Genomic DNA, 27,390 nt, shown 5'->3' with positions numbered 1-27,390 from the left:
GAGTTTCGCTGCTCGGGTTAAATGTAATATATAAGTCACTTAGACAACCTAAAAATGTTATTGTTGGGCTTTTTTCAGTGTTTTGTTTGTTCGTGAGTAAATCGGTTTGGCTGAGATTAAAGTTATTAGATTAGATAAAATAAAACTTTATTAATCCCCCGGGTGGGTTCCTCCTTGGTTTTCACACAGCTGACTAAACGTCAAACAGAAAACTTATTAAACAGAAGTATGAGACAGTCGAGAATTTACACCAGTGTCTGGTTATATTTTAGATAGCAAGAAGCAGACGGCCGAGTTTATTAAACTCCACCGAGACAGCGGTGACGCTAATCAGAACTAGCCTTCTGATTCAGAAGGCTAGACCGTCCAATTTCACGCCTTTAAACTTTAAAGGCGTGTTTGTGTGTGTGTTTATACAATTGCTATTATGTTTGCACTTTATGTGTAATGTTACTGACTGCAGAGATCAGTAAGATGTGTGTATTTTTTATTTATTAGTTTTATTTATTTAATATTATTTTTTAATTGAATGACTGTCTAGTAGTTCACAGATGTCGAAAAACTGAGTGTGGTAAAGCCACTGATTTTTTTTTAATGTATATTTCTGCAATCTGCACATTGTACTGACTTTCATTTTAATGTTTACACCAGGGTTCCTTGTCAGCACTTTATGCTCAGATGTTTGTAAGCTAAAAATAAACTATTGTGTATGTTCAAATATACTGTTGTGATTGAAGAAGTTAAATAAAAATGTCAGTCATCAATTCATGCATCACCTCATGTCATCATAACAGAGGTCTGTCTTCCAGGAAAGAACAGTTTAAAATTAATGTAATATAGTATTGGCCATACTATATGATGTATTGCTTGTCTTTGTTTAATAATACAGAAGACAAAGACCTTAAAAAATAATCGCATATCGCATCGCAATCGCAATATTGGGGCAAAAAATCGCAATTAGATTATTTTCCATAATCGTTCAGCCCTAATAAAGACTGCTGTGGTAATTATCAAAGACAGCTTGTTAGTTTGTTGTTTTGCCACCACATGTTTATATTCTACTTGTTCTGCAGGTGTGCAACACGACAGAGAACAGAGTTTAACACTCAACTCAGGTTTCAAGTGTTTGCAAATTGTTTGCAACAATGCTTCACTTTATCAAGAATTGTTATTGACTGAAATTCTATTATCGCAACAGTAACATTCATTTAATTTTCTGAATGTCTTTTTTATCCCTTACTCCACATCCAATTTACTTTATGATTTGAGACCTGGCTGGAATGATATTATTGGGCTCAAGCCCATCTGTAGACAAAGAAGTGATGCATGTGCTTAGTTAAAATTCAATTCATTGTTTTATTGTTTGTCATGAATGTCTTTGGTGGCAGATATTGAAAGTAATAGTTCATAATTGGATTAACAGTATATAAACACATGGTTTCCAGAATGAGCAGGCCCATTAATTCTGCTGTAAAAATGTCCAAACATCAATTTTACAAGGACATGTCTAACTATATTTATCCATAGTGTTTAACACAGCACAAACTAGAAATGTACAATGACGTGAAAATGATTTTGTCCCCTGTTAATTTCTTAGATTTGTTCATATTTCTTATACATTAATGTTTCAAAATGCAGTCTTCAAATGATGATTTCATTTATAAAGGAGGAAGAAGTCCATCCAAATCTACCTGAAAAAGTAACTGTAACTGTGATTAGTAAATTCGTTTTTGGAAAGCTGAGTTCAGTTTCAGCAGCCACACCCAGGTTTGATTACTGCTACACATGTGGAATCAAGAAATCACTTAAACAGCCTCACAAAGTGAAGCTGGCTTAAAGATCTCAAAAAGAAACAGATCGTACCACAGCCTAAAGGAACTCAGGAACAGATGGGAAACAAAGACATCATCTGTGGTTATAAAGCCATTTCTAAGGTCATCGGACCTCAGCAAACCACAGTAAGAGCCATTATCACAAATGGAGAACTTAAAATAGTGGTGAACCTTTGCAGGAGTGGCTGGCCTACCAAAATTAATCTAAGAGCACATTCACGACCCATCAGGAGGTCAGAAAAGAACCCAGAACAACAACTAAAGAACTGCATCCAAAAACCAAATAAAGGACTTGGATATGCATGTAAATAAAAGCTCAAAAATGGAGATCTCTTCTCTCTGGGCCTGTCTGTGAGGGACATCATATACACTATATAAACGCAACTTCATAGTGAAATCACGCACATACTGTGACTCTTTCCACAGCTGTTAGGCTAGAGTAAAAAAACTAACCTTTATTTATGCCTTCATGTCTATGTAACTATTACCTACAGCTAAACTGAAACTAAATTCATAAAATTCTAAATACATATTCTCAAAACAAATGATGCTGAAAACATACAAGCTATTATTACCACTCACTGCATGACACACATGTTCAGTTTGTTGCTTCATGTTAGGATCTTCTGCATTTGCTGTTGCACTCAAACAAACATATTAGTACATGCACCTACATAAAACAGTTTCCTTTATACATTATATGCGCTCTCTTTATGATGCAGAACAACTGCTATCTTAAAATTAAAACGGTCATTAATAATGCAGCTAATAAGAAGCGGGGCAATTTACAGAAAGGTATTACCTTGCATTAAAAATGAATGCATTCAAAAATTGGCAAAGCTGCTACTGAATGCAGTCTGAAAACACTGAGAAGATGAGAAACAAGAAGCCCGATGACTGGGGTACAGCAGTCACGCAGTCACATGAATGCACGCACACACGTGAAGCAGGCGTGTGGCAATTTCAAGGCTTTCATCATGCTTTTGTGAGATTCAGCCCTCCCTCTCCATTGCCACCGCACAGAGAGAAGATCAAACCCTTTCCTCAGGGGAATCACTGATCTCTATGTTACCTTAGAGCACTGATCATTACAGGAGGAGTAAACAAATGAGTGGATGCAAAAATACAACTCGGGCTGGTGTTCAAACATGCAGTCGCATTAACAGTGTTCCAACCTGTGACTATCTTCCTACACTATATCTGCGATGGAGCTGAGGTGAAGCCGTTTCAATAAGGGTGTCTTAATATTGACTGAAGTAGCTAAGCACCAAGATAAGCCAAGATCCACATCTACTTTAAGTCTTTATACTGGCAGCTGTGCTTGCGAGAATTGGCAATTATTTTAAACAGTCTTTGATGCTTCTTGGCAGTTTGTCACCTAAATTTTTCCAAGACCCGAAGTAGCAAATAAAGAGATGCCTCAGTGTTGCTGCTGGTGGCATTTAGGACAAGCCTTCACAATTTCCTTGTCAGATTAAATAGCTAAGACCGCATCACAATGCAAACTGCAATGAACAAACTGTTTGATAAGTAGCACTGCAGCTCTTGTGGGATGTTCCCGGTCTGAAGTGGTCAGTATCTATCAAACGTGGTCCAAGGTAGGAATAGCGACAGGGTCATGGGAGACCAAGACTCACCGATGCACATGTGGAGCAAAGGCTGATCCGTGTGGTCCAGTCCAATAAATGAGCTACACTACCTCAAATTGCTGAAGACCTGCAAAAACTGCTGGTCTGATAGAAAGATGTCAGAATACAGTTTGTTGCCTGCAGAAGAGACTGCAGACCAAACAGGGTGCCTATATGACCTCTGTCCAGTGACGAAAACGCCAACAATAAGCACGAGCATCAGAAGTGACCCCTGGAGAAATGGAAGAACATCATGTGGATCGCCAGCTGCGTCGCTTACCTGGGGAACACCTTGCACTAGCATTGCCACAAAGCAAGAATGGCTCAGGGATTGTCTGAGGAGCACAACAAAGAGTCTGAGGTGTTGACTTGGCCTCCAAATTCCCCAGATCTCAATCCTATTAAGATGACAAGATGCCCCACCTTGAAACTTACAGGACTTAAAGGATCTGTTACTAACATCTTTGTGCCAGACACCACAGCACACCTCCAGTGGTCTAGTAGAGTTTATGCTTCGACTTCTCAGGGCAGCAAAAGGGGGACCAAAAACAATATTAGGAAGGTGGTCATATATGCCTAATCGATGTATGCTTACAGTCTCTGTTATAAACCAGTGGCTGTCATTGTTAAATAAAGCATCACGTATACCTTTGGATGAGAAATATTACAGTGGGGCTTTTTTCTAACATGGAAACGCAATCCTGATGGTCTCTTTAAAGAAGAAAGAGACGGGATCTGAACATGTTTCCATGCCCACCTATCACATAATCTTATCAGGACAACTGAACCAGAATTCAAGAGCACTCTCATTATTTCACATGAATTCACCTAAAACTGGATTACTTGAGCAGCCACATTAGGAGGTGAATTGTAAATGTAGCCATTTGAATTGAGCATGGTTCATGCAAATCAGCTGAAATGCTACTTTTAATCATTTCAACACATGTCATGCTTGAGGCCATGCCAAGACCCAGTGTCAAATTATACCAATCTTGTGCTTAAGAAATGCTGGTCAAACAGAAAGCTGCAGTCTGCCATGCAAGATTTTGTTTTATTCTTTACACACATCACATTCGGTTTCCAGGCTCTGCCTCTCTCTTTCATTCCCTTCTGCGCTGTGTTTTTGTTAAAAATAATCCTGGCTCGTTAGCCATTAAAGATTTTATGTTCCCATAAAAGCTACTTGATGCCCTCTGGTACCAGAGGTATCATTTCCTTGTCTTCTAACATCTGTCTGAAAATTGCATTGCTAATTTCCTGACATATATTACCACCTATTCGAGTCACTTCCACTCATACTCATCACTGCATATGTGTCATCTTTAAGGCTTCAAATGTCCGGGGTGAATAAATCTTTTGAAAATATGTAGACATTTCTGTGCCCTTAGGCTCAGTCATAACACGGTTTCACCACAAGTAGTCTTTGTAATTTGTGGCTGAAAAAGTATTTTCTAGTTAAAAAGATGAAAATACAGAATATTGACTATTTCAAATGACTACGTAAAAAAAAAAAAAAGATGACCTAATTATTTTCATTAGTCAGCCCATAAACTCCATAATCTATCTGTTAATTCATCTAGAAAGCATACGAGACATCACTCTTATTAAGTGTCCTTAAGTCCTTTCCAATAAAAAAGGCAAACAGGCACTAAAAGGCTGGCTTCTATTCACTGTATACAATTCTGCACCAGATTTACCAATACCTGTCATGTAAATGAGGGCTCCAGCCGTCCCTGGGGCTCAGATTGGGCTTGAAAAAGAGAAAACGAAGGAGGGGGAATAAAGACATGGTGCTTTTGTTGGCAAATTAAAAATAGCTCGCCTAAAGTGACAGTAGACCTAAACCACTTTCCGTTTCCTGCTCTTCTAACATTTGTTTTCAATTCTGCTGTCAGTCTATTTTTTTCCTGGGGATAAAAGCATATGTTATGAATAATGCAATCACATTTTACAGAATTAAAGGCTGTAAATGCCTTTGACGCAAAGGAGGTGAATTATCTGAATGGGCAACTATGCTGAGTGATAATAGGTGGTAAAATAAAAAGTGTCAGGGCCTAGTTTCCTACAAGCGAAATGTCACTCTGAGACAAATTTGTTTATTGTTCGTAGTTACACTGCCAGTTGAAACATAAAAGAAAGTGAAATTCAAACTGAATGTATTATACAGGCCATTTCACGGTGTGCAAAATACTACCGCTGCAGCTACTGCACAGCCGGGACGACGAGGAACATTTAATAAAAACAGGAAATCTAATCAGCCAATAAATACCAATCACTCCAGTAATTGTTGAATTCAGGGCACAGCTCTATAGCTATCTAATCCATGTGGCTGTTAACTAAAAATAGCCCCAAATCCTGTCATATTTGCTTTGATGCAATGATTATGCACTGTGCATCTACCAGCAGTCTATTATTTACAACATACATCAAAAAAGACTCATTGCTTCAAAGTTGAGGGAATCACTAGTGTTCAGGATAGCAGGACACATTAATATCGTGGGGTTTGTCTAAAATCATATTAAAGCACAGAGAATTAAAAGCGTACATTCATGTGGAGCTACTCCCAGCTGCAAAACCGAGTGACAAGTTAGGAATTGAAAATAGCTTCATTCAGTGTAGTTAATACAGAGAAACCCACAGATTTAGAGTCGTAAGAAAGCACAAGTACTGAAACTGAATACGTTTCTTTCTCTTGAAACAAATCATTGACTAAATAAAACAGTCCTAAAGTAATGAAACAAAACAATCATGTCATTGGTAATTAATAGTAATAACATGAATACAAACACGAACAATAATTAGAAAAGATCAAGAAAAAACACATCGATTGGTTTGCTGAAATAACTCCCTACAGTCAGACCAGTGAAAACATTAACTGGTTATCAACTGCTGATATCACCAAGTGCAATGAACTCATGATCTTGTTGCCTTTGAAATGGTTGCTCTGGAAATGGGGACCAAGTCTGCACTCACTTTCAGTCTGTGACTGTTTTCAAAGTTGAAAGGAGGCTGCCAACGTACTTTTGCTGTAGTGTGATTGAGCTATTAAGAAGATAAATGAACAGCTAAAATAGCTTAAAGTAAACAACAGGTGTTTAAGTAGCTTAATGTAGCCTCCTGGATAAGGAATTCAAATAGCAAATGCTAGTAGACAGTTGGAAAGTTAGCAAAAATAACTTGATAAATAGTTCAAAGCGTTAGCTTAAATAAGAGCTGAAACAGCGTGGTCATTTGAAATATTAATGGTAAAACTTTCAAACATTTATGCTCTTTTGGCAGCTAAAATACTAAATAACGATTAACTGTATTTGCAAAATATAATGAATGGTTGAAAAAGTACAGTGAACAGTGAAAAATGGGTTTTGGTTATTATTTGCTATTAAGTGGCTTGAGAGTATGAATCCAGCTAAATGCAAAATGTGAAACTTTATTAGATATTGTGAAATATGGCTGAAATTTGAAACTGGAAAAACAAAAATAAAAACCATAAAATGCTTGAGAGTAAACTTTGCTGTGCAATCAGAATCAGAATACTTTATTAATTCCTAGCAAATGATGTATTATGTGTATTAATGATATGTGGTCCAGTTCATAATAACCTATTTGGAACGTGGAGTGAGTTCATCTGTCTGCGGCCATGTCTGACAAATAAAAAAGTCTGGGAACCACCATTGTAAATGATTCCTTCTACAAAGCAGACAGGTGGAGCTCTAATAAGGGAAGAAGCACGATTTTCCTCTCTGCTTTGGGACTGTGTGTGATATAATGATCATCAGACTGTTCTCAACCAAATGATCAATGCATTGGGCTGCAAGGCAAAACAGTTTCTACTGGGACCCATCACGATTATGTTACGCCAGAGATAATTTGTCAAGATTTGGGTTTCTTCCTCACAGACATGTAATGAGAGTAAAATGAATCCATTATGAACACAGCGCCACATGACAATAAGTCTATGTTGCTGTTTTTAGGGAGGAGAGAGAACGATATATTTCATTCAGTTATTTCCATCTCACTGCTAAGGCTTGGCTGACTCATTTGCAGAGTTGTTCACAAGTGGTGAAAGGAATGATAAAATTATGGCGTGAAACAGCTAAAGTGGCCTGATGGTCCAGTTTAATGAAAGCTAAACATATTTAATCGTGTCTGAATATAAAGCGAAGTGACTTCGAAGAGGTTTTATTAGTGCTGAACTTGGCAGGAATCGAAGTCTCTCACTTCCTGCTTTTACCGAGATCTACTTAAGGAAACATCCTCTCCTGACTGAATGTTAACAGGGCCAGAAAAATGTATGACATCAGTGGTTTATTAGCATAAAGGACATAATAAAAAATATATAACAGATGGAGTTATTTTTATAGAGACGGATTTGGACTTTTCATGCCGAGCGCATACATTTACATGACAGCAGAGAGGGAAAAACAGATATCTGGCTTCCAAAAAAATGAGACCAAAGTGGTTGAAAGCAAAACACTGTCACAGCCCTTAAACCTTTGTCATTTGATGTTCAGAGAGTACTTGAAACTTTTTCGGAAATAAAATGTACACAGTGTGGTGACAGTACGTGCATGTGACATCAAATGAGATTTGATATTCCACAAGGCAAAGCTTTCATGGGATTTAGCTTCTCTCGAGGAAACAAGTGATAAAACAGTGAGAGAAAGTGCAAATTCCTGTACATACTTGCAGCTACCGCACTGTTCAAATGCACCAGTGAGCCATATAAGGCCGCTCCCCGGCCAGTTTGATCAATTACGACCCATTTTTACTTCCCCTTTCACATGTAAGAGTGAGAGAGCAGAATACATTCACAGCCAGATTGATCCAACAGTCCCTTCGGTCTGAATAAAGCCGATTTGGCTAACACCTTGATTCAATATTTCTATACACCATCAAAAGTTCTCACCTGTCAAGCTACAAATGGGAAAGATCTGCAGCATAAAGCTTACCCAGTTGAGCACATTTGCACACATGGAGCACAGCTTCTCTATAAATACTGCTGAGTCGACTGTATTTGAGATCCATTTATTAAATCTGCAAAGCATACAATAAAGAAGTGGCTGGAATTTGATTCCAACAGAGCTCAACAAAATGCATTCCCACTCTAACCCAGCAAAGCGAACAAAGCTAATATGTCATAGAGAGCATCCCATTATTCACAATATTTTCCAGTCGCTATCAATTATTTGTAAAAGTAATTCCTATTATAAGAGTGGAGCTGAGAAAATAAATGCTGAAATCAAACATGATTATAAGGATACTGTAATGGGGCAATTTTGCCTGCAATAACATTCATTACTCTGCTGGGAGGAAGAGATTTCATCAGATAAATAGAATAATCATGTAAATCAGTGCGACTTTTACAATTATAACTAAACTAGTGCGGCTCTGCACACAAGTCAGCGCCGCCACAGCTTGAAAAACTGGAAAGCAGATGTTAAACCGGAGACAGGGTGGCTGCCTCGTAGGTGTAATCTGTCAGAGTTCATCAAGGACTCCTGGTGAAGAGCATTACCTTTTCTAGCACTGACCACCTGTGCACATGCGTTAACGCTGGCCTTGTTACACTGTGTGCAGCTCAAAGCCTGAACAATCCAGAATGAAGACCTTGAGTCTTGACATTTCCATTCTGCACCTTTGATAGAATCTCACTGATACGTCTGCTCTATCACAGATATATTTATCGCCATGTTGTCCAGAATCTGTTTATGTTTTTTACTTTTTACAAAAGGCAAAATATTTCTGTCCTCTATGGTATCGTTGAGGATGTAAATGCTTTGTGTGAATAATAGAAAAATATGAATGACAGAAAAAGTTAATCAGTCATCCATCCAGCCATTCATCTTCTTGACCACTTAGCCGATTCAGGGTTGCGGAGAGGCCTATCCCAGCTGTCAGCTGTTGAGAAGCAATCAAGTAATTTTCTGCTAATGCAGTTTTAACACCATCATAAAATAAATAGAAAAAAGTCTTCACAAAGCTTTTTGGGATAACGAAACCAAGTCCCTGTTTGTCCAAGATCAGAGGTTGTTTAAGAGAAAAAATAACTTTAGATCACATAAAGAAATGAAATTTCCATCTGGTGTCCTTTCAAAAATGCATGAAATGCTACATGTTTTGATCACTAGAAGACTGATTGTCAACTAATATTTCCTTGAGCATTAATTTATCAAGATGAAAAAAAGAAGATTTTGTCTGAGGCACAAATTTTAGATCTACTAACAGACATCGAAAGTACCACATTTGGATCGTTTATAGTTCCTAATAAAAGCCACAAATTTTTTGCATGCTACTGGAAACGAAAACACGCGAGCTTTAAATGTGCTGCTCATTGTAAATAAGAGATGTTTTTTCTCTGACCATTAGCACAAATATATTCTTAGCAGAAAATAGATGTCAAATGGAGTATTTTCACACGGCTTAAGCAGGCAAAATTCCTTCAAAGCTGAAAGCATTACATGGCCAGCAAAGCAGGTCCCCACATGGAGGGAAAATTAATATCCCAGTTCAGACTGTGACAAGTTCTGCATCTCCTCAATGGATTATGATTACAGCTGGAACAAAGTCTTTGCCCAGTAGGAGGCGAATCAAATTGGCTGACAATCAGAAGAAGTAGGCACCAGAAGGAAAGGATTGAGAAGATGAACAGTTTAAAGTATTGACTGTTTACAGAGTTCCCCCACTAATGGTAGATTTCTATTAGGCTGGAGACACTTTGATCATCTGTTTTTTGTGTGTAAATGCTTTATTTTAAATGCTGCCTTTTCTTTTCCTTACATATTTCTAAATTTTAAAAAATGGTCCAGTCGCAAAAATGGAGAAACCAATTTCATCATGGTGGCAGTCCACATCTGAGACTGTGTACATCTTCTACTTCAATTAAAACATCCTTGCAGAAGCCATTATTGACGGTGCAGTAAGAAAAAAGAACATATCTCTTTAGATGTACGTGAAAGCCGGACTGATAGATTTGCCGTCATCTTACTCTGAAGCTATATTGATGCTGCTGCACAGAACTAAGGCTGAACACAGTGAGACATGTTTAGCCAATCAGTTAACAGTGACATTGCTATGGGAATACAAATGAGCGTTGCCTGGCAAAGCGTGCAATAGATACGCCATGTACTGGCTCGCCAGAGAGAAAGGACATGTGAATTCAGATATAATGAAATGGGGAAGATAACGTATACGGTAGAAGATAAATTGCCCTGAGGCAACTCTGGGCTAATAAAAATAAGCAATAAGGCTCAAAGTCTGGACCCAGTTTCGTTACTATAAATCCATTTGCATTTAAATTATCACGTGAGAAATCAGATTTAGGTGACGATGCACCCTGCTAACTGGCCTGGGGTGGGGGTAACCTGCATTATTCATGTCACAGCATGCTCCACTTGTTTGGATGGCAGTAATTGTTATATGATTAACCTGCTGGCTGCTCGCTTGATACATTTTCTTAAGCACCTCACCGATGTCTGATTGTTGGAGCAAACCAATCCTTTTATCGCGGTCCTTTGCCAATAAATTCAGGGGAAAATGAAATCGAAAAACAAGTAGATACAGATACATTGAGACAGCGCTCGCTCACCTTATTACCGTCTAAAGTGTTGGATTTCACAGCAGCCTCAACACACTTGGTACCTGGAGGGGATGCTTTCAAGGCTTTCATCACTGAAAGAAATTTCACAATGAATCCAAGTTCATTTTTCTTCTCCATAACCCATATTAAAAATTACCATGCTAACAGCTGTCATCAAAGATTCGAAGAAATCAGATTAATCTCATGGTCATGTTATGAACTCAGAATAATTATCTGTAAAAGGCTTTCGAGGAAAGAATATCCATTACTCAGCTATGAACAGTCAGTTGTTCACCGTCAGATGCCAAGTCACAGCTCCATCGAATACGCTTCCCAAAAGAGCAATGGCTGCAAGCCAGAACACAATAAATCATGAACAAGGAATCACTCTGTACAGAGTAGCTCACAATCCTGTTAATTTTTATCTTTCACATCCAATAAAGTATACGGCTAACAAGACAATTTTAAGATGAGGCCAGGAGCAACAGCAGCTCAGCCTCTCACACTTTCACACCGTCTAGTTTTGTTAATGAGCTGTACCATCCATACCATATTGAAGTTTTCAGGCACTATGCAAAATGCTTTTTCCAAGTGCTACTTCAATACATTCTGAAACACTAATGAACCATTACTTTAATCTGCTGTCACATCACAGCGGATTTCATTTTGCCGAGCTAGGTGTGCTTTACTAATTGGTGAAGGGCTGAACGGCACCCACGGCCTGGTTGCCGCAAAAAGGTTAAAAGAAATCATACGGTCACTATCACCGACACCTAAAACGAGTCACAATGTGCCACCTAGGAAACTTTTCTGCTTTATTTTTAATTATAACAATAAACGTGGATTGTCCAGTCTAATGGCTATAAAATAATGACATCGCCTGCATTTAGACTTGGCTTTAAGTCTTTTACACCAGCCTGTTTTACATACCTGGGGAAATGAAGACGCACAAACACGAAGAGGTAAGTGCTTTTATTTTATTCTGTAGGCTTTGTTTGGTAGCTTAAATAGCAGCTAGTGGAACAACTGGTGTACCTGTGAAAAAGAACCTCATTATCTAAGGAGACAAAGAAGGTGAAGAGGGAAAGTGAAACAAGAGTGAGTCTTGGACAGGCTTGCACTCACTAGAGAGAGGCCCTAGCCTGCAAAGGCTAAATGAAATTCAGACAGCATTAAGTTGACTAGTTATGTAAGGAAAGGTGCCTACTTATGAGCCTAATACGACTGGGTGTTTTAAAAGAGGACGTGACCTGGTCTTTTAGACAGCAATACTGACAAGTTGTCTGTTACCACTGCAGAATCATTTATTTGTTGGTCCATTAACCTAGTGCACCCTGACTTACATCAAAGCTTTCTAGGACATAAAGTGAGTCTGGAAAATGCAACAGCATTAATATTTCAACATAAAAGACCATTCATAAGACTGACAGATAGTCCCCCAAAGTCATCAGTTAAACAGGGTCTGAAGAAGCAGGGCACAGCTTCTGTCCAACTTCATTTTGTCCGTAGAGTTGTGTGGTTCTTTCCATGTTTTCAGGTGCATGAGTGCAAAAACACGACTCGGGCTGTTAATTCTCCAGTGGGTCTTCCATGTCATTGCCATCAATCAAATGCTCTGTATGTCACTTTGAATCACTATTGTAGGAAAGACGGTCCGTGCATTAACATGTCAGGGATTCTTCACTGCTAGCTGCAGGGTTTTCGGTGCGGCAGCGTCAGTTTGTCAGACAATTTGCTGCTCCGGACCAGACCAGAATATTTCAATAACTGTCCGATGGATTGACGTGAAATACTGGACAGGCATTTGTGTTCCCAGAGGAGCGAGGCTGACTTTATACATCTTCTGACATTTCCTCTACAGCAGCAGCAAGTCAAAAGAGCAAATTTTGTACGGACGATGAACTCTAATGACTTACAAATCCTAAAGCACAAACATGAGGTTGGCATTTGTGATTTGGAGCTAAATGTCTATTGAACTGGTTGCCAAAAATTTTGAAAGCGTACATGCCCCGTCCTCAGGATCAAGTCCGAAAAACTGTGCTAAAGCTATGACGTAATAGAGCTGAATTATTATATTGAGTCATCAAATTTAGATGCCAAAGACAGATGGTCGTGGTGAATCCAATATCGAGATAGACCTCAAGGTAAATACTGACTTCTGCAATGAAAAGAAGATCAATTTGGAACATACATAGCAAGGTTTACAAATTAAATCCCACTCTTCTTTGTTTTTTAAAATAATTTTTGAGAGCTAAGTCTTGTAACTTAAGAGTATCATCGATCATACTGAAAGGGAAAGTACTCACAGGCAGGGTTAAGATTCAGAGTAAGTAGAAGCTATAGTCATTACTAACATGCATGACAGCTATATAGCCAAACTGTAATTGGAATGCAAGGTTTCACTCCCAGGTAATAGCCATACAAAGAGCAGGAGAGTTCAGTACACGCACTATACTGGCCCAACAGAATAATTTGAACCATAAATCAAAAATCCATGCAGCAGTTCACCTTGAAGCTCTACAGGCTTGTCTTTGCCACTTAGTGCTAAATTGTGTTAAATATGAGTTCTTGTTTTTGTATCCTACCTAAACAAGGATATACTGTAAGGATTCAAGGATGTATTATATAACAATACACAATATAAATGTGCAGCAGAGTGAATGGGGATAGTTTCAAAGGCGAGACAGTTGTTTCATTTGCGGAAATAAATTGAATGTGATCTGTTGTTCCAGTTAAGATCGACCTAAATTTCAATTTGAAAAGAGCATTTTTAACATTAGAGAAAGTCTATTAATATCTTGCAAAGAATTAATTATAAAATAAGAAAGGAATAAAGCATCAGTCACAACGCTTTACCTTGATGAGTATTTGCAGAAATATGCAATCTTAAAAACTCAACAATTTCCACTGAAACCTGAATAATTACCTTAATCTGATACAGATTACCCAAGTGAGCAAGAAGAATATTATTTCAAATGGTAATGTATTTAACAAGCACCGTCATCGGACTGAATTTTAAATAGGCAATTCGTATTTAGACTTATCGTCAGTCAGCCGAATACATTATGTAGGCTCTGGCTCTGCCATAGGCAAGAGCTGGCCACCCATTTCTCCATATGACACAGAGAGATATTACTGATGGTGTTCTTCCATGGAGTACATCAGGCTTGCAAGAAATAGCAAATCTTATCTCAAGAGCAGATGCGCTGCATCAAAAAAAGGCCTTACGTTGCAAATGTGGATCCCACAAATCTAAAGTTGCACACTGAGTTTCATTGCCTTCTTATTACACCACACAGATGGATGGAAAGACAACTTTGATCCAGAGACATTGCTACAGTGCACAAACGCATGTACAGCAAGTTATTCGCAGCATTTCCAGTGTCCCCTACCACTCCATGTTGTCTTTCCCCGGACTGGATAATAACTGTTTTTCTCTTCAGCTGGATGAGGTGCGTGTGAATCTGAACAGAGCTGCAATCTGCTTTGGGCCCTGCTGTGAGTCTCTGTGGATGAGCTGTTTACTGGCGCTTTTTGTGTGGCCAGTAGGATCCCACTTAGTGTGAATGATGGCAGCTCTGAGGGTGCCTCTGGCAAGTGTGACTCCGACTATGGCTGCTCGGTCTCATGTAGAGTATAACGCCAGCTGCTCAGGCTGAGTAGCACTCCAGTGAGCACGACCGATTGTGGCTGAGGTAAGCACGTCTCTGGCGAGAATGATGCTGAACGCAGCAAGGGGTGAGCACAACCCTGACTGTACCTCACCAAAAACATCATCTTGGTGCATCTGGATGCTTGAGATTGTCACTGCATTAGTCCAACTGTGGCAAGTGCGACTGAGTTTCTGTGGAAGGCGTAAGTGCAGGCTGCTGCCACGCAAGCTGGCAAACTGGTGAGGGTGATTTTGTGATCACGGCAGCTTTGACTGCTGGAGTAGCAAGTTATCACTCTGGTGGAGTTTGCTGGTTGGGCAGAGGCTGCGATGAACACAACAACAACAACAACAACAAGTGTGACTGCAGCAGTGGTGAATGCGACTCAGTAGAACATGGTTCAAGCTACACTATTTCAAGCACAAATGGAGTGGTGGACTGTTGGGCTCCAGCACCTTCAGTCTGGACACACACAGTTGACTATTATTGTGGTTACAAAGGTAGAAAGCATCCATTAATTTACATGTGGCCTAGATCACTTGAATTTAGTTTTAGGATAAAACCAGAGGTTAATGTAGCTATGGCAACTGACTAGAAGATAGTTATCCTGACTTTGAAACATGTAACTTAAATAACAGATACAAGTAATTCATAAAGAACACTGGCTTTAATGGTCCTGGAAAAGAACTTATCTAATGCACACCAAGGACATCTACACAGGGCTCAGTTATCACATATAACATCACTACACTTCATAATCTTTGACTGGGACTTTAATCTTAACAGAAGTAACAGCTAACCTGTTTTTAAAAAAGGCTTATATATATTTTTTTCATACAGAAAGAAGACTCCTTGTACTCTTGCTTTATTCAGGGCCCCAAAATGTACACAACTAACTAAAACAAAAAAAGAACAAAGTTTTTCACCAGCTTCATAAATCTTGGACAGCACCATGGTCGTAATTTCCTGACTTGTATGGTTGCCTTCTTTTCTTTCTTTCTGATAGAAAGTAAACTTGTGAGGTTACAGTCTGGTCTTAAAATAAACAGCAGCCAATGTTCCCAGCAAAGCTGTGAGTGCTTCCAATTCCCGAGGCACCGCTCACAATAATCTTTTCACTCGTCTATCAGTTCAAAGATGTAAATGTTTCAAAGTTCATCTGCTTCACAGAATGCACCTGAGATATACATAGTAATCGTACTATCAGCATTATGGAAAATGACAGTATAAAACACCGCTATTTCTGTCTGCATTACCTAACATCATCAAAATAAAATATAGCTTCTACGTGTAATTCTTAATAACACTCAAAAAACCCATCGCAACAAAAACGATATCGTGATTGAGCGTGATTTTCCGCTCCTTCCTTCCTGCCTGCATTATTTGGTTACTGCAGCTTACTGCAGTCAGTCCGTGTGAGGTCACACCGCTTTAGTCTTTTGCTTTCAACACTGAGCAATCTAATTCACAAAAGCAGCCTTTTATCATGAAAAGTACTTAAAAAACATTTGCTGCAAAGTGGTATTTACCCATCAATAGAAAAATCCAGCTAAGCACAGAAACATTCAATCAATTAGTCAAGTGGCAAACAATAATTGTAAGCATTGATTACTTGGCATTTTTTAAATTATAGCTCAGTAGCTGCATTTGAATTGACGTGCATCTTGAGTACATACAATTTATTTTTGTGCCCTCTCTCTGAATAGACTTCAAGGCCAGCAAAACTCCCAACAATGGCTTCCAGTGAGTTTGTATTCACTAAAGCTCCCCTGCTCTTTTTTCCTGCTTTCCTCATCCATAATTGAAAACTTTTAGACTTACTTCTTGAAAACTCTGACCGTAACTCGTCACACAACACTAAACACAGACCACTGGGCCGTTCCAGTTTATTGTGTGTGTGTGTGTGTTGCAGGTAAAATTCAAGTCAACTACATAAAAAAAAAAAAAAAAATAGGAGTGAGCTCATGAGGGCAGGAACGGGCAATATTAAGAGAAAAAGACGGCATTCTTTTTTATGATACGCAAGCTTCCAATTTCACTTCATCCTCATTTCTTTTCTACTGAAAATGTAATAAACCTGACTAACATCTGAATAAGCATGTCATGTCATTCAAATACTTGTGTAATACACAAATGTATAGAATAAAAGACGAAGCCTTTGTTTCAATAATAATTATGAAACTATAGTCAGTTAATAACTATGAAGAGGATAGCTCAAAAGGTCTGAAATTTGAAAATGCAGATTAAAAAAACATAAACATTCTGCATTAAAATCTACAATATACAGCAAGCTGTGGGTAGAGAGAACCGGTGAGGCGATACATTAATGATTGACTAGATGACTCAAAATAGCCAGTATATCTGTGGTTACTGTGTGGGAAGGACCTGGCAAAAAGGAGCAGTATGTTATGGAGGTTATGGGCTTGTTCATAGGCATTGGTATTCACAATGACGAGGAAAGACAGACCTCAAAAGGTTCTGTAGCTTCAGTCTTGATGCCAGATAACACAGTGCACCTTTAGAGCTCTTTTCAGTCCAGACTTAGGCAGCGTGTTGACCTTTCACATGGAAGCATGTGAAAGGTCAACAGCACATTAGATATGGATGCTTTTGGCTCACTGGAGTATGTGATTCATAGAACTTCATGGCAATAAAATATAATGTGTCAGAGGTGTTCTATTGGATTGAGGACAGGTGAGCCTGGTGGCTAGTCAATGGTATCCATTCCAGGAACTGTTTGCACTCACCATAAGAGGACAGGCACTGTCGTGTACCAGGAGGACCCCGGGACCCAGAGCACCAGGTAGGATGTGTAGGGACTGACAGTGGATCCAAGATTACATCCCAAAATGTAATGGCAGTCACAGGGCTGTGGCCCAGCCTATAGAGGTCTGTGTCCCTTCATGGATATACCTTCCCACACTACCACTGTCCCACCATCAAACCGGTCATGTTACCACGTCCTCTCTGGACCCTTTTTTGTCTGTCACATGTGCTCAGGGTGAACCTGCATTTATCTGTGAAAAGAACAGGGCACCAATGGTGGGCCTGTCAGTTCTTGTATTTTCTGGCCGAATGCTAATTGAGCGTCAGGATTCTGGGCAGAGAGCACAGAAACCAATGGAGGATGTTGTGCCCTCAAGTCACCATGTTTGTGATTTTTTTTTTGTCAGACACATTTACATCAATGGTCTGCTGGACATTGTTGCGTAGGGCTCTGACAGTGCTCATCCTGTTCCTTTTTGTACAAAGGAGCAGATTCCAGTCCTGCTGATGGGTTAAGGACCTTCTGTCCAGCTCTGCTAGAGTAACTGTCTGTCTCCTGGAATCGCTTCCATGTTCTTGAGACTTCGCTGGGAGCCACACCAAACCTTCTGGCGATGGCATGTATTGTGCCAGACTACCTGTAGAGCCTCTGTACGGTCCAGGCATCACCTTATGCCACCGGTAGTTACACTGACCCTAGCCAAGTGCAAAACTAGAACAGTCTGAACAGTCAAAAAAGATGTGGAGGGAAAAAATGTCAATGGCCTCCACCTTTAAAACTATTTCTGTTTTGTGATTATTTCATTGTTGCCCCTCTAGTGGACATGTTTTTAATTTCATTAACACCAAAGTAGCTGAAACTGATTAACAAACCCCTCTGCCAACTCTATCCCACAAGTTTAACTGATGTGACGCTAAACTGTGAATATGCATCAACAGCCCCAATTTGCTTAGACAATATCTTGAGAGGAAGCTGTACCTGGAAGAAACCTTTGCAGGCACAAGGAGAACAGGAGAAAACTCAGCCTGGTGGGGTTTGAACCAGGAACCCTCTAGGGATGAGGCAACAGTGTCCTCTCCACCACTGTGCCACCCAGTTAAGACAACAGAATCATTGAGCTATATAATTCCACTGACAGAAAATGTACTGCATCTTTGCAGGACTGCCAGCTCTTCCTATTTTAAACACGTAGCACTGGGGGTCACTCACGACAGGTTATACAGGAGGACAGAATCACCACAGCAAGTCATTCTGTCCTCCCAGGGAACTGTGTTCACATTCTTGGCAAGAAGTCAGGCCTATTCAAGGTGGGCGTCTCAATCCAGCAAAGTTGTCACCTTGCCTGTCTGCGGTTTTCATGGATATGTGTCGAGGCAAAGCCAAGGTCTGACTCCACAGCTCAGGGACATTACAGTGGTATTCTTGCTGATTACAGAAAAACATCATCTTTTCATCATCTTTTCCACAGTTGGGTTTGCTACTCACATTTGTGCACATCATGTGTTAAAGGCTTTGTTTTATATAAATATCACTACCCTCCCATCACTCTTAGAGGACAAACTGACACTGCTGACAGCTGGGATTGCTGTTTGTATAGCCCTAGTTTCACAGTGAATAACCCTTCACAGGTCTCTCCTTTGGCTCTTGTATAAAGGTTTCATAAAAGTGTTTTTAGTGTAGTATATATTTTTTATGCAAGATGCACTATCACATCAATAAAAGCTTGTGGCAGGCTGCAACCAAACAGCGAAAACCTGAGATATAAAAGATTTTGTTTTTGATGTATATTGTGTCTACAATGCACTTTCATGGGCAAATACAAAATCTAATAAAGTGGCACTGTCTCTTGATAAAAGTGTTTGTGAAGCCATAACATTTTAGAAAATCCATGCTTGCTTTTTTGTTGCCTCTCAGTAAGTTTTGAATATTTATAGCTGCAATAAAAAACACAGTAAAATGATCTTTCAAATATCTAGATAGCATTTTAAGTGCTCACAATGACTGCTTTAATATTGCAGCGCCTGCTTTGTCTAAGCTGCTTGAAAGCTTTTCACTAAAGTGAAAGGACAGGAGCATCCCCTCTGTTTTACCATCTCACTTGACGCCTGTTTTAGCATTGATTTTTTTTTAGAGCTCCTAATGTTTAGTAGTCTTTGAATGACCTAGCCCTGGCTTGTCTCTGAACTTAAGCTGCCTTATGGCTCGGTGTGCAGCCTGAAATCCTCAGACAGGAGCAACCTGACAGTTTTTCTGTCAAGGTTAAAGACTAAAGGTGACCATGCTGTTGTTGTCAGAGCTCCGAAAACTTATGAGCCACTTTCCAGCAAGATCGTGTCACAATTAAAGCTTTTTTCTTAAAAAAAAAAAAAATCATCTTTGATATTTATTCTTCTTGCATCCCTGCTGCTTTGACGGCTCTCAGGATGTCGCATTTCTTATCCCTAAATGACTCCCTTTGTTTAAGGCATTTATGTTTGTCAGGCATTATAACCTAGACTAACAAATTTCCTGTGGCGAATGGCGAGAAATCTCATAGTCACAGTTGTTGACAGGAACACTTTATGTTGTAATATAAACTGTAAAATCCCCTTTTGCATCTTAAAGATATGTTTCAGCAGCTATAATGACACCTACTCTATGTTTGCGCACAGCAATGCAACAGTGATGTAAAATAATCTGTGAAGAATACATTTTTACTGTGCGGTACCTGGTGTAATACAGTGTGGGTTGAGATGACATGAAGGTGGCCAAAAGCTACACACATTAAATAAAACCAGACACAATCATCTGGCAGCTTGTGATAAAAAACAATAAACACTATGGTCTCAGAGAGCAAAAAGACAAACTGTCTGCATGCAAATATGCTTTGAATCACATAGAAATCTTTACAGTACTTTGCATAGACTATGTCTTTAAGGGACAGTTCACGGTACCAAAATGATTTACATATTTTCCCCTCGCCTTTAGCGCCATTTATCCATCGAGATTGTTTCGCTGCAATTTGCCCAGTTTTGGGTCTATCTGTTGTACAGATATAATGGGATGTGATGGCAGTTGCTTGGGGAGCTCAAAGCACCAAAAAGTTACATTTTTAAAAACTCAGCAACAACGTCTCTTTCTAGAAATCTTGACCTAGTTTCTCAAAAGACCACAAAGTTGCAGTGAGTACTTTCATGTATAAACTACTGAACTACAACACTTTTGCAAACAATATTGCTCTGGAGAAGAAAGCAATCATCAACCAATGACAAGATGCTCATGCTTCGACTACTCTGACAGGATGTAAATGATGAGTGTGTCTCCTTTGACTGAGCTTTAATGTTAGCTAAGTGTAAACTCTGCTTGACTGCCAGATGTAGCTCCATTTAAATAAAATAGTTCTCACATGAAACCACCCATGGAAAGGTTTGTGGACTTTTTGAGAACCTTGATCATAATTTCTAAAAAACAGATATTACTGCAGTTGTTGCTTCTTTTTTAAAAACTTACGAACACCACAAAAACATGGCACCCAGTTCCATTATAGTCAAGAAAGATCCTTACAGCCACTGTCTCCTCAATAGGGCAACACACACCAAAACAAGCTACAGAGACAGGCAGAGACAGGCTACAGAAAAGAATAATGTGTATTGGACAGTGAGATGGCTGTGTGAAAACGTCATGAAAACTTTTGAAAATGGATGATAAGTAAAGATTTACTCTTCAACTTTGTTATGAGTTTTGATTAGTCGCTACCTAAATAATGTTTTACATATTACTCCACATTTAATGCAATAAATTACTTAATTACTCAGCAGAAAAAGTCATTTGTTACACTAGTCATTGGATTACTTACACATTACTGCATTATTTAAGTATTAGTTGATATATCTGATTTTTTAAAGGACCAAATATCGGTATAACTTTTAAAAATCTTATATCAGTCGGGCTATATATTCTTGATAAATCAAATTTTAGTGACACCTGAATGAAGCACGCTGTATCTTAAAGCCCAAGATGTCATCTTAAAACTGCTTGTTCTGCAACTCGAAGGTATTTTACTACCACACTAAACACAAGCAAAAGAATTAAGTGAGAGGATAAAATACTACTGTTTTCCATGCTATTCAATATTCCAGCTGAGGCCTACAGTAAGTGTTATCTTAAGGGCAGTGCCAAGCCTCGAGTCAGCGAAGGGTTAGATAAAACGTCTGTGGGTCATTTGCACGTACACATTTTTGGTAGATAATATGAAGCCATTTAAATTGGTTCAAAGCCCAAACTCAACAGGCACCATCTAGATGAAAGGGCACAGTCAGATTTTGCCCTTGCTCTTGTGTGTTTGATTATTCTGCTTTTATTTTTTATTTTTTATTTAACAGCTCAGTCAAAAATATGCATAAAAGAACTGCCAGTAGAATTACAGCAGCAAACACCAGGATGTTACATAATAATGAACAAACATGCATGCCCCTCACATTGATCTCTTGTATCTTGATGTTCCACACACAGTCCCACTTGATACAGTAAAAAAATAGTCAAATACTTAAATATAATACTTAAAAGAAAGAAAGAAATAAAGAAGAGACAATTAAAGCATCTCTCTCTCACCCCTCAGGACCTTTGGTTCCCAATAATCCCCACTATCTTCAGCCGAAAACACTATGTTACCAGGGCAACAGCTGCATTGATGGTGTAGCTTCATGGAAGCGTGTGTGACAAAAGCGGTACCTGAAGCATCACACTTATAATTGCAATCAAGGCAGACCTGTGGCAGAGATGACTGGGGCTGAATTATTTCTGTGTCTCTAAGTGTGTGGTTTAAATTCCATACATGCACGACAGGAGACAAAAACTAGTGTGCAAGAAATTTATGTAGTCATGTAAATCTTTGCCCGTGTGCCTCCACTCCCTCTGCACACATTACACTTCACTGCATTTTTTACCAAGCACCTTGATTCATGAAAAGTACACTTGCCGTCTTTGCCAATAACCTTTAAGCAATGTTTCTCAGCTTATCTGGATCATAACCAAAAATCAGGCTACTCAATGTCTTTGCTTTAAAAAGCCAAAAATACCTTTTAGTCGACTGCCAGCCTCGATCAAAAGCCCCGATTTAATACTTTAAATCCCTTCCACTGATAGATGATGAAATAAATGCATGACTTAGGTAATTTCTTAGCGGACACACGCATTTTTAAAGTTATAAAGAAAGAAAGTATCCTTCTTTAAACACCATTTCAGATCCTGAATGTCTATAACAATCGCTGACATTTTATGAGTATCTCAGGACCTGCAAAGACAGTCTGCCTCTCAGGAACAGGCGGTCCCAATATGAAGCTTTAGGCTCTTAGAAGATTCTGACATTTGAAAGATTTGACTGTCAATCTTAAAGGTCATTGACAGTGTGAAAGACGCGTGGGGTTTTGAAGAGTGGGTGAAAATAAGTCAGAGCAAGGTGACGCTATATGTTATACAACCTTCAGCTTCTTATGCATTCAAGTCCCTAAATGACAATTTTATTTCAGGGATTACAGCATACAGATTATATAGAGACTCCAAAGCTGAAGAACGTTTCATTTAACAGTAACCGTGTGCCTGACACAGACTTCATTTGGGTACACTGCTCAGATAAATTAAAGATCACTCATTTGAATGTTTTGTGTTTTTAGTATTTTCTCTGTCTTGTTGGCCGGGTTGATGTTGCAGCTGTCCTGATATCATTCGAATATTTCCTCAGAGAAACATACTCCAACTTCAGCATCTTTGACTGCAGCTGGTGATAGCGATCCTCCACTCATAGTTGGAGAGCCACTTTAAGGCCAACCTGCAGCAGATGGGTGAACTGTGGCGAATATCATCACCAGCTGCAGTCCAACATGGTGGAGGTGGAGTCCATCCGCAAGATAAGAGACTCACTGGAGAAGCAGCTGATTATATTGATTTGTTGTGTGTACATCTATATCCACCACCCCACCCCACCAGTACAAATCCATTCAGCTGGAAACACTGAAAAAAATAATGAATTCATTAAAGATAGAAGTGTACCGAATCCTGCAACATGCTGAATGTTCGTCTAAAGGTTATCTTAGCCTTTATGAAAAACGGCTCAATTGAAAGAAAAAGAAATCATCCAAAAAATAAAACATCAAGTCTGACCTCTGATGATCTAACAAGAAAGGTTGGAATTGTTGTTGGCGCGTTGCGCAACTACAGTTCGGGCTCCTGCAGTCTTTTATCAAACAGCAGATGATAATTTGCTCTGCTCATAATGCACTTGTTGAAAACGCTTTATGCAGCCTTGGCAGGCGGTTCTCTACTTCCTAAATAAATGACTGGGATTTGCGTTCCACACATGATCATCCTCGTCAGGACTGTTCTGTCTCAGCCAAAAATACAGTAATAAAAGTCACCGCACTGGCGGAGGCTTTAACATAAACTACATTTAAAGGAGCAACTGCTCGCAGGGTGAAAATCAGTGACAATCATGGGAATTAGCATAAATCAGCGGGCGTCTGGTGGTAACGTTATTCCTGTGTGAACGGAGCTTCTGTGATTAATCGTCTCTCGTGCACAGAAATGGGGAAATGATTGGATCTCACATTAAGGGAAAAAGACTAAGGCAAGTGCAATTCTTGGAAGCTCCAAGTATGCAGACAAAGAAAAAAAAAGTTAAGACAAAAGAAGTCAGCAGCTTCAACATACTGCATTTCTTGACTTCATCCAAAACAACAACATTAGGCTTTTCCGGGATGAGGAGAGCATCCAGAATCTGTGTGCTAACCCTGCTCTGCCTTCCCATGGTCCTGCTTTGCTCCACCTCTCATCATCACTGTCACTCTGTGGAGCCAAGCTGTAAAATTTCCCCTCAGAGCTTATTGGTCGTGACTGACACTGTCCTGGTCGAGGTTTCGGTGTATGTGGATGGCTCTGATGATTACCTCTTGTCAGCTGTTTTCATTATCATCCTCTGAGCGTTGCATCATGCCTGACTCCTGTGCCCACTTGACCTGTGTGGTGGAACCTCAGAACACACTGCCATCTCAAAAACAAGACTAACTTGTACGGAAATTCAGTGAAGTGGAGGGTAACGCCATTATTTATGCAGGAATTATTTTCTTTCTGCTCACAAAATACAAACTCACAATTATATATGTATATATATGTATATACATATATATAAATATAAACACTTATACTACTTTTCCCTGGGAGCCATTACCCCCATTTATTTTCTAATCACTCAAGATACTTTGCATTTTTACTGCATCACGTCTTACGGTGCCTCGAGTAACAATAATGCAAATCCCTGCAACAGTCTGCCTCTGTCTTTTATTTGCCTGCATCTGCATGCTGAATCCCAACAATAGCAATTACAAAATAGATTCTCTAATCACTTCAGATGCGACGGGTTCACACAAGTCTCACACAAGCACGGCACATCCATCTGTAGCTCTCGGATGAGACAGCACCTTCTCCTTCAAACAAAATCTGCTCTGGCTGACACATTCCCTGCTGGACAATAAATCTGAGTTTACTTCCTTTTTCACCACACACCCATGCACTGCGAAAAGGGTTCTGTGTGTGTGCGGAGACTCTCTCTCCGTATGTCTCAACAGATGAAGAAACTGGCTGAGAAAAGTCATTTACTTGTGGTCACACTCACGGGCGTCATCGCATTACGAGCCCTGTAGCTTGCAAGACTGAGAGCCGGATGACTGTGCATCACATCAAAACATGAGGTGTGGTAGGAAGAAAAAAAACATTCATGCATGATGTTGCAGAGGAGCAAACGCCTGAAAAAACGTGGCAACATCAGGGTGAGGGAGGGAAAGGATGAGCACCATTCAGTGCTGTGCTTGAGCGACGCCTCCCAGGTCTGGCAATTAAAACCAGCTCCTGGCCTCTGACACAGGCTGGATTCAAGCGTGGAAAAGATGAATGCAAGGATTCATGCAGGTGTACCACAGCTCTTCCTGACGTGTGTCTGCATATGGAGCCTGCTTGTTAACCTTTTCACCATGACACTAAAAAAAAAAAGACATGCAGGAGCAGATGTCTGAAAAGGTGCCACACTGTCTATTACAAAAAAGGAAAAGATCAGAACCAAAGGACTACCCTGTCAGGGACTCCATTCAGCACTCTGACAGCATGGATACCATTTGTTGTCACCCTTGTCTCAGGCAGCAAACAAACAGGAGATGCAAATTCTCTAATTGTGTCTTGTTTGTGTGTGTTGACCCAATTTCACATGATTTTAAAGAGGGGTTGGGATTGCTGGATTTACTTGTGCACTTGGGAAGCTCATGTCATTATTACATTTGCATCATTCCAGCTGGACATCGCTCAGCATGTGCGCCCACTGACACTCCATAAGCTACACCACGCGTGGCTAACTGACAGAGAGGATGACGAAAGAGATAGTCGTGTTCCCTCTCGTGTTGCGCTACGGCAAAAGCACACAACTACGCCGAATTTAAATGATTAAGAGCAAGAAAATCGTTTAAATAAGAAATAAAAAACGCGCATGCACATGGAACTGTTTTTCCACTGTCGTCATCTCTTAATCTGCTTTTTTTTTTGGTAAACTTGTCAGTCCCGGTGAATTAAAGAAAAAAAAATACTGATATTAATAAAAGACAAACCGCAGTGGTGTTTATTTCACTGGCGGTGGAGTTGAGACCCTTCGCTTTAATGGAAGACGGTTTTTAATCCAAGGTTAAGTTAGCCTGTGCTCAACAGTCTTGTCACAGGTTGCGGTAGCTCGTTCCGAACACGATTCCCAGCACGCGGGGTCAAAGCACGAGCCCGGAGTTCCTGTGCAGGTGCGGCTTTTTTTTTCCCCTTCTTTTTTTTAATCATTACCAGAAACGTCTCGCGCGTCTTCACCGCTAATTGCCCATTAAGGGAAAGTAACAGCCGCTCAAGCAGTAGTGTCGCATTGTGCTGCTATTTTGACTGTCCTTAGAAGTCGACCTAAGCTTTTAAATAAACAAACAAATAAATAAAATTCAACCACCCCTGTGACAGGTGTATCTCCACAAAAACAACCCCCTCACATTTGTTGCTTACTACTTTAATTCGCGGGCGAAATCGTCGCGGTTGAGCAGAGCCAGAGCTAGTCGCATGCAAGCCGCGCATCCCCCTCACCGTGCATCTTTTCCACTTCAGCATGCGAGGGGAGACCTGTTAAACCATCAATTATACTGCGGTAGCTACACAAACAGCAGTTGTTGCATGTGAATGAAACATTGCCGCTGAGCCCATTTGCAACCGTCTCCGGCAATTATCCTGCCGGCGACGTGTGCGAGATCTTAACAAGAAGAAGAAGAAGGAAAAAAAATCGCATCACAGAAGACACAGCAGAGGTAATGACTAATAATAAGAAAAATAACAACAGTCTCACCAGCAGCAATGAGGATGATGTTCCTGCTGTTGTGTGTGTGTGTGTCTTCTCTCTCTCTCACTCCTGGCTTTCCTTGGAGTTGATGAGGTTCTGCCGTTTGGTCCGACTGATTTCTCCCTCAGCTGTTACCGGCCACTGGATTTGGATAATTTTTCTCTTTCTTTCTTTTTTTTAATCCAGCGGTGAAATAACGGGGGGAAGCGGCGTCCTCTCGCAGAGCTCTGCCCTCTTCAAACTAACCTTCCCGCCCCCTCCTTCTGCCCATCTCAGATTGGCGCTGGGCGGGAGGGGCAAACCTTGAACCCGGGGGCTGGTTTAGGAGGGGTGATCTGTCGCGCTGATCAAATCCCGCGTGGATGTTTGCGGGAGGGCTCACTGTTAACTGATCAGCTCGTCACTGATGTTCCCGACAGCTGGAAGGGGGCTCTCCCCCCCAGCCCCCCAAAACACACACCGCCCCCCACCGCCCCTCTTGTGCAGTTATTGCACAGCAACCTCCCAGGCGAGAGGCAGCAGTGAGTGGGCCCACTTACTCCGGCGGATTGAGCA

The 27,390-nt window shown here is 40.1% G+C and overlaps 1 protein-coding gene across 1 annotated transcript in view; it reads right to left on the bottom strand.

Annotated features, from left to right (window-relative positions):
• gabra3 (gamma-aminobutyric acid type A receptor subunit alpha3) overlaps positions 1 to 27,131 on the bottom strand; it is a 118,200-nt gene extending 91,069 nt beyond the window's left edge. The window contains exon 1 of the mRNA XM_080866706.1: positions 26,842 to 27,131. The gene's annotated coding sequence lies outside the window, so the exon portion shown is untranslated. The remainder of the gene's footprint in view (positions 1 to 26,841) is intronic.
• Between the last annotated feature and the right edge of the window lie 259 nt (positions 27,132 to 27,390).

Source organism: Rhamphochromis sp. 'chilingali', assembly GCF_963969265.1.
Source record: "Rhamphochromis sp. 'chilingali' genome assembly, chromosome: 19".
Lineage (NCBI taxonomy): Eukaryota > Metazoa > Chordata > Actinopteri > Cichliformes > Cichlidae > Rhamphochromis > Rhamphochromis sp. 'chilingali'.
Note: the sequence above shows the minus strand (reverse complement) of the source record. Positions and strands in the feature narration are given on the sequence as shown.